Source organism: Colias croceus, chromosome 25 (genome assembly GCF_905220415.1).
Source record: "Colias croceus chromosome 25, ilColCroc2.1".
Lineage (NCBI taxonomy): Eukaryota > Metazoa > Arthropoda > Insecta > Lepidoptera > Pieridae > Colias > Colias croceus.
The window spans coordinates 4,152,057-4,163,031 of NC_059561.1; the positions used below are offsets into that span (position 1 = coordinate 4,152,057).

General features: G+C 32.4%; 1 protein-coding gene across 1 annotated transcript in view; it reads right to left on the reverse strand.

The window, feature by feature from the left end:
* Positions 1-10,624, reverse strand: part of LOC123703135 (toll-like receptor 4) — a 68,908-nt gene extending 58,284 nt beyond the window's left edge. The window contains exon 1 of the mRNA XM_045651034.1: positions 10,355-10,624. The gene's annotated coding sequence lies outside the window, so the exon portion shown is untranslated. The remainder of the gene's footprint in view (positions 1-10,354) is intronic.
* Between the last annotated feature and the right edge of the window lie 351 nt (positions 10,625-10,975).

Consider the following 10,975-nt stretch of genomic DNA (forward strand, 5'->3'; position numbering starts at 1 on the left):
ATTTTATGTTTTTACACTAAAAAGCTTTATGTCAACTTTGAATTGATCACGAAAACGACGTAAAATAACAGCATTTGAAAATCTCAAAGATAACATTTCGTCTCCATCAAGAACGTCTTATAATAAACAATCTAACCTTATCGAGACAGCGACATTAAATGATTTTAATTTTACATTATATCCTAACCTTTCAAAGGTGCATGGGAATTTCACGCTCATATATAAAATCTGAATATTAAATAACATCTATTGTTTGTTACAACATGTTACTATACACCTCCATACAAAGCCTCTAACTGTATAAACACTTCAATAAGTTAGATATTTATGCATTGAGGCTGATAAAAACAGCGTAGGCATTCGAAAGAACAATAAATTATCATGACTACTGATTTCATTAAATTATAATGGTGGGTATACACGATCGTCTTTCTTTGAGCATGAATGTTGTAGTTTGAAATTCATTATTGTTAAGAAACATGAATCAAATTATGAAGTTACTAATATTTTCTATATTTCGCAGTTTAATCAGCATTGTAAGAAGTGTGACGGTGGTGACGGTGAAGAGGTGTTGCTACTTATAGAAATTTAATTATCCCATTAATAAGATGCTACTTCTGAAAAGCTCTATAAAATGCTTAAAACACAAGCAGACGTGACAAGCAGTCACATGAATGTAAATGAACATTAATACGCAATCCTTCAGCTCATTACACACGAACTCATCAAGCCGTCATGCCTATTACCCAAAAGCTTGATCGTATATCCGCATCATTACCATTGATATAAGAAAGCGTCCTTGTGATCCCAAAGGACAAACATACATTCTTCTCGGAAGCTATTTCGGTATGCACACCACACACGTCATATCGCCTGCTGTGTTATATTCACTAGGTTTTGCACATTGCTCTGTTTGGATTGAATTTTAAGAATTCAGCAACTATGGTGTTTTGTTGCCTTAGGTGCATTCATGGTTCTTTAATTAGGAGTAAATAGATTTTTGATATGACATTCCATTTCAATATCCATAAGAAGACGTAAAATCTTGCGTTATAAAGTTACTTCTATCCAATTTAACGATATATAAATAGAATTCCAAACAGAGGTATAAAGAAAATATATTGCCTATATCATATGCATATAATAATTCATGTGAATTCTGGCTATGAACTTCGGCTAAAGGAGAGTTGTCAAAAGGCAGCAAAAGCACTGGAATGTAATAATAGCGAAAAACAAACAAAAATCCATATTGAATTTCCACGCCTTAAATCTTAAGATATAGCCTTATTATTCCGCATTTCTTTTTGCTTATAGTGGAACAATGACACTCGATCGAATACATTTGCCGCGTATATATTAGGATATTTTGGCATTGTCCTGGTACAACTGCTTTCATATATGGTGATACGTTTTTACCATTGCCTTAAGTAGAGTCGGGAATTCGAATTAGTTAATGATTTGGATACTTTGTTTTGCTCACTAAGTGGCCATTATTATAGCCAGGATAGACTATAGAGTGCCCCTTCTCCTCTTGTGGGCTATGGGGCAAATGCATTATGCATTCATCTGTTTCATTTTCATTTTCTTTAGGCACAAGTAGGTGATCAGCCTTCTATGTCCTGCCAGACCGAGACACTTTTAAGCTATTGCATAGCTTCTATCGCGGGCCTTGAGCGCGGGGACTGAATCGAGAAATTCCGTAACGATAAAACCTCACGCTCCACTCTCCAACGGGCGGAGGTGTGGCTTGAAGGCATAGCATGCAATAGCTTTACCGCGGCAGTCCCCGTGTGCCACACGTCGTTTTTTTTCTTTGTTTCCACCGGGAATCGAACCCCTCGTTTCTACGCTCTCGCATTAACTACTGTACCAAGGCGGTCAGGATAGACTAAGTTTATCTTAAAATAAAATCTGAAACAAACTTTGTTTTGTAATGACAAACTCTCTAATGATACTCGTGTTTTGAATGAGAAAATATTTTCAAGCTTTTGCTTTTTTATTGTCCACTTGTTTCCTTGTTTAACGAGATTTGGAAATGGAATGAGTATTTCCGCATATTTTTTTTTTATATTTTTCAATTAAACCAATGCATTAACAATAGTTTTAATAAAAATGAATCGCCAAATGTGTTGCTAAGCATAAACTCGAGAATGGCTCTACTAATTCGGTAATTTTTTAACGTTTTTGTTGAGGCTCAAGATCGTTGCAGATCAAATGATAAAAATAACATGCAAAATATTTATATCAGTAACCAAATTTCCTAGATAAGTTAAAATAATAATTACACATACATATAACTTCTATATAATATTGACTATTCGTACTGTATCAGCTATTCCACGTAATATCGTGTCTCTATTTACATATTAATATTAACATTCTGAGAAATCGAATGAAAGGGCATATAGTCCCAAACAGCAAGCTACATATGAAGAGATGGAATATTAGAACTAATATGTATGAACATACTATATCCCTATTTTCTTCTTCTTATCAAAATTCCATAAACAACTATAAATATTTGACTCTGGCTCCATTGACCTACAATTTAGTACATATTATATATAATAATGTTACAAAATTTGATTTACGTGTTTGTTTTTCCTGGGATAGAAGGCTACTTGACCATGCAGGTGAAGCCGCGGCTTATAACAGTTAGTGGGCTATAAAATTAATCTCAAACTAATATAATTAGTGCGACATAGCACCCACACAAAACTCTCCAGATGCTCCAAATATAAGCCGTTAAATAAACACAAACAAAATTGGAAAGTAAAGCCAGTGTTAAGCAATATTGTGATAAACCATTAGTTGCCTTATTAGGGTTTCGTTAAAGGTGGTTTTAGCATGTGGTATTTATGGTACATGATTAGTTGTCAAGTGGTGTACCGCCTACATGTGCGTGGGCGCCGAGGAAACCGCAAGGCATGGATAGTGGTAATGTTTTGGTGATAGGTTGAGCGGATAGAATGTAAAAATAACAAATAGTGATATTATAATATCTCTTAGTAATAGAAAATCTGTCTTCCAATATCACTTACCGAAAGCCCAAGTTTTTCTAGCTCGTGGATAAAGTTAATTTTGTAATTATTTTTGCAGGTATGTTATATCTAATTTAGTTTACCATTATAGCTGATTTTTATACTATTATTTATGAGATAACTATTTTACTTACTCCGAAATTAATTATTAAGATCCAATGTAGAGTTTATCTATCTATTATATTATTTTTAACATTAATTTAATATTGTACAACTACATGAATAAATGTTTAGACATGCACTGATGATAAATGCCATCTATCCAGTATTTGTAATTGACAAAGCCTTTTAAAATCCGCTTCCGCTAAAGCCTATAAATGCGTGATGCCTTATGCGATATTAATTTATCGGACATTATTAGACGTATGACAAGTTTTATATGAAAATGGTGATAAAATTTAAAATTTAGACAGAATCTACTGTAAAGTTAAATTTTAATGGCCATTTTCGTATAATATCGGCTATTGTGAAACAGGTTTTAGTAAACGATTGAAATGAGGATGAATTTAACGTTTCATTTTGTATTCTACAACAAATAACAATGCTTGCAATCTGGTTTGGAAACAAATACATTTTATAACATAATATAATTCGCATAATGAACTCTGTGAAGGTTACTTCTAAAATAATCAAAGATAAGAAAAATATAGAGCCGGTAAGCAGGAATATGAAACCATTTAGAAACAACAAAAATATAAGTATATACTGCACATATCAATCTTTTGCAATAGCATCTCTAGAGCAAGAAATAATAAAAATATAATATACAGTTGGCTAATTTTATGTTCATATTATAAGCATCATTCAAAATCTTATGCCACACAGAAAAACAATGAAAGTGTGACCTCAAAAGACGAAAAGTCCAGTTCCAATACTCACCACTCATGCTCTATACGTAGTCTAGTCAAAAATGCGGAACGAATATGGCTCTCATTGATCCGTCCATTCATGCGGCGTAGGCACACGCCCGATTGCTGTGTCGTGAGTGGGCGGTTTTATAGCCAGTATGGGTATAGCGCCAAAAGTGTTCATGGATATTAATTGTTATAGAGTTTACACGCACAATCCGTGTGGTCTAGTCTTATGATGCATATTGCATACGTCTTTATAACGCTATATGGACTTACTAGCTTTTCGCCTGTGACTTCCCTTACTCATACTTTACATAGATGGATATCTATAGAATTTTCCTATTGAGAAATATTTCACCTGTACACAAAAATTGTTCATATATATAAGCAGGGGAAGACCAGAAGTTATCTAATTTAATAATTATGCGATGTAAATTGAATGAGATTCCTTAATAATGAATACCCATTCCTAATTTTTATGACAAGTACAAAACATCTTGACTTCGGATAAAATCTTGCACTTACGAAAAACTATCGAACTATCTTAATTCAAAAAGCTCTACACTATTTGAACTCAATGCGGTCAACATTGCAAACCAAACAACTGTTCAGCGACTTGTCACTTGCAAGTTGCAACTGTGACAAAACTGTGATTATGGTAAAAGGCAAGTGACAGTCACCTTTCATGTAACGCCCTTATTGCCCAGCTAAGAGTTATCTGTCAAAGTGTCATAATTATAAATTAATCAGCATACAACAGATGTGAACCGACGCTTAACTTTTGATATTTCAACAGCGCCGCCCACATCACCCTTCGGTATTTTGGAACGTACATGCATTAATATATTCATTAGGAATTAATCTCTGTTAGGTATTATTTGTTGTTTATATAAGCTAATGACTGCTATATAGCATATATATAATATATAGAGACATAGCAAGAATCCGTTCGATATATGAATTGGTTTTAATCTTAGAGTTTTAATGAAGACTCTTTTTCTAACGTTAACGGTTTATTTACTTATTCGTTTCTAATGAAAATGAACAATAACTTAAATACAACAATCTAATCAGGAAATTAGGCCTCATTTAAAATATTTTATGTTCCCTTCCTTATTTTAAGATATCTACTCATACATACTCATCACTAATCACATATTCAATACAAATTGCAATGTATAAATATTTTAAAGAATTCTTTAAAATATTTTGATATAGGTATATTCATACAAAATTAGGACTCTCTTTGTCACCTGCACTTCTCTTTTCCTATATTTGTTTAACTTTCTATCTAAGAATGTAACATTTATTTTCAATACATATCTTATCTTCCGAAGAATCTTTTCTTCGATCATTGACAAATCACGTGGTATTTCCGATTTGGACATTTAAAGCAACTGTTTAACATTACTACTAATTCAGGCATTCCTAACAAATACCATTGATTGAGAGATTCTCGATTTAATCGTCCACACTCCGTTATTTTTGTTTAATTGTGTCAACTCATTAATACTAGTTAACCAGTTAATGTAATTTAAGAGACTGGTTAAGTGCGAGTCGGTTTTTAGGGTTCAGCAAAAAATAAAATTATGCTGGAATTTCCATCTACTATCTCTTGCTAACATACCTATATATTTTTACATACACAATCTGAAAAATCTAAATCTAATATATAAAATTCTCGTGTCACAGTTTTCGTTGCCATACTCCTCCGAAACGGCTGGACCGATTCTCATGAAATTTTCTGTGCATATCGGTTAAGTCTGAGAATCGGCCAACATCTATTTTTCATATGTAGGTACCACGGGCGAAGCCGGGGCGGACCGCTAGTTTAACTATAAAATTTTACATTCACCATTATCGTAACAATTACAACTAATACATTTAGATCATAGCAATTAGATAACATCAAATTCCAATCAACAAATACTAAAAGAAACCCAGTCTCACAATATATCATTGAGCGTGGGTTTCAACCCAGTACCATCGATCATGTGAAGCAAACTCTGTGGGTGTTTCTTGTAATAAGCCTACTTTATATTATTAAGAATGATAGTAAAGTTCTCTGTCCCTTTTCTTAGATGTGTGGGAACCGCTGGGTAATTTTGAAATTTATTTCTGTCTTTATTGGCAAGTATTTACCTACGTACGTATGTTGTATCGATTTTATTTTTAAGCTAGTCTATCTGAATGACGGGAAAAATTAAAATCGTCATACGTCAAAATGAAGCTTTATGAAATTCCGTAGCTCGAACCTGAAAGAGAAATCATTTCGACCGTTTTTTGTATTCAAGGTATTGATTCTAGCTACCTTCTGGTAAAATCGAATAAGAACTATTCAATATTTCAATGAGACAGTAGGACAACTGTAATAATGGTCAGATTTTAAGGTAATTACGATAGGTAATAGGTACTTTACGATTACGTTATATTAGTTTATTTCAATTGTTTAAAAAATTGTGGTTGCTTATCATATCCTCAATATCCATTTTGAACAGACTTTCAGATAAAAAAACGATACTTGGCTTCTTAATTGGCAGTATTTTTTAATGATCTTCAAAAATTAATATTAAATCTTTACATATTTACTCATTGCTAATCGATGAAAGTGATAAGTTACAACACTAGGAAGAAAAAAACACTAATTAAAAAACTAGTTTTGTTACGGTTAAATCAGTAATAGATCTTGATTACCGTTTTATGTTAACAAGGCATATAATTAACGCGTGGTTTAATAATTAATTAATAATATCTTCAAGCATACAAATCAAACATACGCTATGTATAGAGACGTAATTTTAAAATTTAAGTAGAGGTAATTGACCTGATAAGTAGATATGCTTCATAAAGTGTTAGTATGGTTTTTATTATTAGTCTATTATGATCTAAAAGCATGAAACAAATTAAAATATATAGCTTTTAAGTTCTAAAAAACATAACTAAGTAAAAGAATTAAAAATCTATCTACCGTCTATTTTCAATTGGGATGACAGATTGTTCCAAACTATCTATATAGAAGGTGCTTTGGGATTGAGTGTAGACTTATCCGAGTCACAAACGAGCATCATTCATTAAAACGCTGCCTCAAAAGTAGGTTAGATAATAGATTAGCATACACATGGAATTGCATCCATCCCATATCGATGCATATTAGTTATCAACTTGTGATTTCCATAAACCACTATCAATTTACATTAGCAGGTGCCTGCTCGTCTCGTTTCCTATGGAATTCTCTCACAACACTATTCCCAAATTTTACCTATCGCTATACGAATAACTGCATAATATCAATCTTGCTTATAATTATGGAACTGTTATGTGGCCCTTTGGTCGTCGAAAGTTTTAAACTTTCTAATTTTACAAGGTTCGCTTGTTGAATTGTTTAAAGGTTTATCGAATTAGTGGCTGGTAGATGCTTTTTTTGGCGAATATTTGTCATTAATTAATGAAGTAGAAATATATATATTTATGATACGAAGTTCATGCCTAGTTTATAAGTTAGCTAGGTTTAAAACTATTTCGTATTATACAAGTAATCTTGAAATGAATACATTGCAATCCAATGTAGCGATAGATAGTACATTCTGAAATAAACTTTTTTTTGAAAAATTTGTTTTGTAATCTAATTATTTTTTGTTTTTATGTAAGACTACTATTAAAGTATCCATTATCCGCAATTCACAACAAAATAACAATAATCAAAACAACGTAGAAATAACGTGAAAAACACAGCTATTTCCTGTTAAAGTACTCATAGAAAAAAACAGTTAGTGAACAATAAGTATAGTTTGCCTTTTGACCGCTGGCCCTATTCTTGGGACAATGGGGAACACAACACTGCAACTGACCTATATGGCCAACAGACTTCGCAAACCTTTGGCTAATAAACATTTTTTGTTTTTATTGAAGTGAAACATCTTTAGGCACATTGAGAGTAAAGTTTCCAGGTCTATAATAAAATAAATGTCTAAAATCTTTAATATCTAAGCTGATTCTATATCTATTTTCTTACAAAAAATATTTACCTAGTAAAAGACGATAGTTTTCGGAACTTTATAAAAAATAATATGATAGTAAAGCTTTGACGTCTATTAAATTGTTTTCGATCATAACAATATTGTCTTTTGTTATGAAAAAAAATAGTCTAAGTATGTTTTATCCCAACATAGACTATTAAAATAAGACGTAGGTAGTTATTTTTTTTTAACATTCAAATGTTACATATTCTTGATTATTTTAATTCACTTCTTTAAGCTTATGAAATAGGTTTAGAACCTCTGATTTCAGGTGTACATTTATAAAAACAAATCTATAACACCTTTTATTTTTTTTAACTTAACATGTAGGTACCTACTATTTATTACAACCATAGCACAGAAATTATATCTATACTATCTATACTAATATTATAAAGCTAAAGAGTTTGTTTGTTTGTTTGAACGCGCTAATCTCAGGAACTACTGGTTCGATTTGAACAATTCTTTCGGTGTTAGATAGCCCATTTATCGAGGAAGGCTATAGATATAGGCTATATATCATCACGCTTAGGCCAACAGGAGTGGAGCACTGTATATAATACCTACAAGCTGTTATTAGAATGCTGTGATCTCATTTTTGCAAAAAAAAAATGTTTTTACTTATATTTGACGATTTATTTATTTAAATTGATTAATAAACTGGTGACTTGTGTAAAGCATAATTTCTATAATATACCTAACTACTGTATCTAAGTACCTATACCTACTGAGTATGTTAATTTTACGCAAAAGTTAATTTTACTTTCCTTGATACAGATACAACAAGAAGTTACAAGCAAAAGTATTAATTACGCTATCATTTACAAACGACTGATTTCACATATTCAGCAAGTCTACCTATGTGCGACAGGCGCCAGCCACGCATGTCAAAACATATATGTATAACGGAATAGATAGGTGCTTACCACCTATATAGTCATAGGATGGATGTAGGCAGGTATCGGTGCCATAACCCGGAAATATTTTTCTGCTAGGACATAGCCTATCTCTTAGATTTATAAAAAAAAGATCGTGTGTGCTCATCACACGTGTCAGAAGTGAAATTTCTTATGATTCAAAGATACCAAAATCGTCGTCTTACTCCATGACATGACGGTATTGCCACAGTATAGGAAATAATACTGTAATACTGTGGTATTGCCATAACGCGACTTTGAAATTTTACTTTCAAAGAAGTTTCACTTCAATAGTATCAACCTATTCTCAGACTATCTAAAATAATATAGGTACAATCTAAATAAATGTCACAGATTGAATAATAACACTACACAGTGCCAGTACTTACATAACATAACTGTTATTTAAATAAAATAACACTGAGACATCTTCATTAATATTTCTTCTTTGAAACAAGAATTTACTACAAAAATTCATCATAATATTTCTGCAATATTTCAACACTCGATATTATTTTAATCATTTCCTAGTACATTCGCTAATAATTACTTAAGTACAGTCAGCAAAATGTGTCGTTTCCGATTCCCCAAGCCAACCTTTCATTTACTCTGTTAAATTATGTGACTCAAAGCTTTTTGTCAACCGACTCTTCTGTAAAGGGAGTAATATGAAAATTAGCAACGTAATATTGCTTGTGTATTTTGAACCGTATATGTATGAGAATAAGAGTTTTAATATTATTCAAAGTGGCTGCATTATTTCGAAATGTCGCGACATTATGTCTACGCTCACCCACGCGTCCATTCAAATATTTTGTGCTTGTGTGCAATAAACTGAATGATTACTATGAACAGCATGTATTTTGTTGTTTTAATGTATTCGTATGTTTTTTCATTACCATCATTACTACTAACTCGGCTAAATAATTCTTATATTACGTAATCCTAACTTTATTTGCGTTTATCCTCTTTAATAAACTACCCACGTCTTTTAACTAAAACATTTACGTCATGTGTGGAGAAAAATATAAATTCGATTCAATATTTTTATTTATGGCGATAATAAAGGTCATAATATTTTATTACGATTTGCCAGCCAAAATAAATGGTTATTTTTAAAAATAAAGTTAAACTTTTCTGATTATTATTTAGAAGTAAATGTTTTGATTTATGAATTGAATAAAATTTGTTTTAATTTACATAATATTAAATATGCAGTAAGTACATAAATATATAAATCATTATTTGTATAAATAACTTTGACAAAACTATAAAATATTTATTTCCATGACACATAAAATGTCCCTATTTTCAATAGATGTATTCAAAGTGCTATTCCATTAATGCCGTTTATTATTTTATCCCATACGAGATATTTTAGTACTTACCGTAATAAAATTAGGTTTAACCATTTCCTCTCACACAGACGTAGGCTGCATGTGGGCGACTCTAAACCTTATGTTCTAGAGAGGCTGCAAATAAATGACCGTCATTTACTGTTGGCCCAACAAATAAAGTATTACACTCACCTTTCCAGTCTAATGATCGCGCATTGTCAACAAATTGGCGCCCACCGAACCGCTGACACCAGCCACAACACTATTCATGACATCACTTACACTCCATTCATAAACTTTGATCACCTCTTCATAGACAACACTATAAATCCAAAATCCAATACCAAATTCGAACGGTGACGCTCACCAGCGAGCCGGTTTGTTATCGATTCTATTTTCGAATTTAACTTTTTAATTTTATAATCTATATCAACGCACGGTGACGTTCGCCGCGCGCGCACGTTTGAACGCAGAAGCCTCGAATCGCCCCCGCGATTTCGCTGCGTGGGCGCTTACCGGCGCAGCCTCCCAAAGTAAATTTGCGTAATAAATTTGAATAATAAAACACCTTCGATGATAATACCTATAGAATGGTTACTCGTCCCCGTAAAGACGACCGGCGACAGCAGGGGATCGCATGGAAATGGCGAGCTTTCTTTATATGCTCATGTTAGAATTTTAAATGAGTATCGAATAATGCAACGGACATAAAAAGCTATCGGCGGCTAACAATATTATGTGAGCTGGTGCGTTGGGAAGCCAGTTGTCGAGGAGAGCCATGTATGGTGAAACGAGTTCGTCTGCAGTCCCACA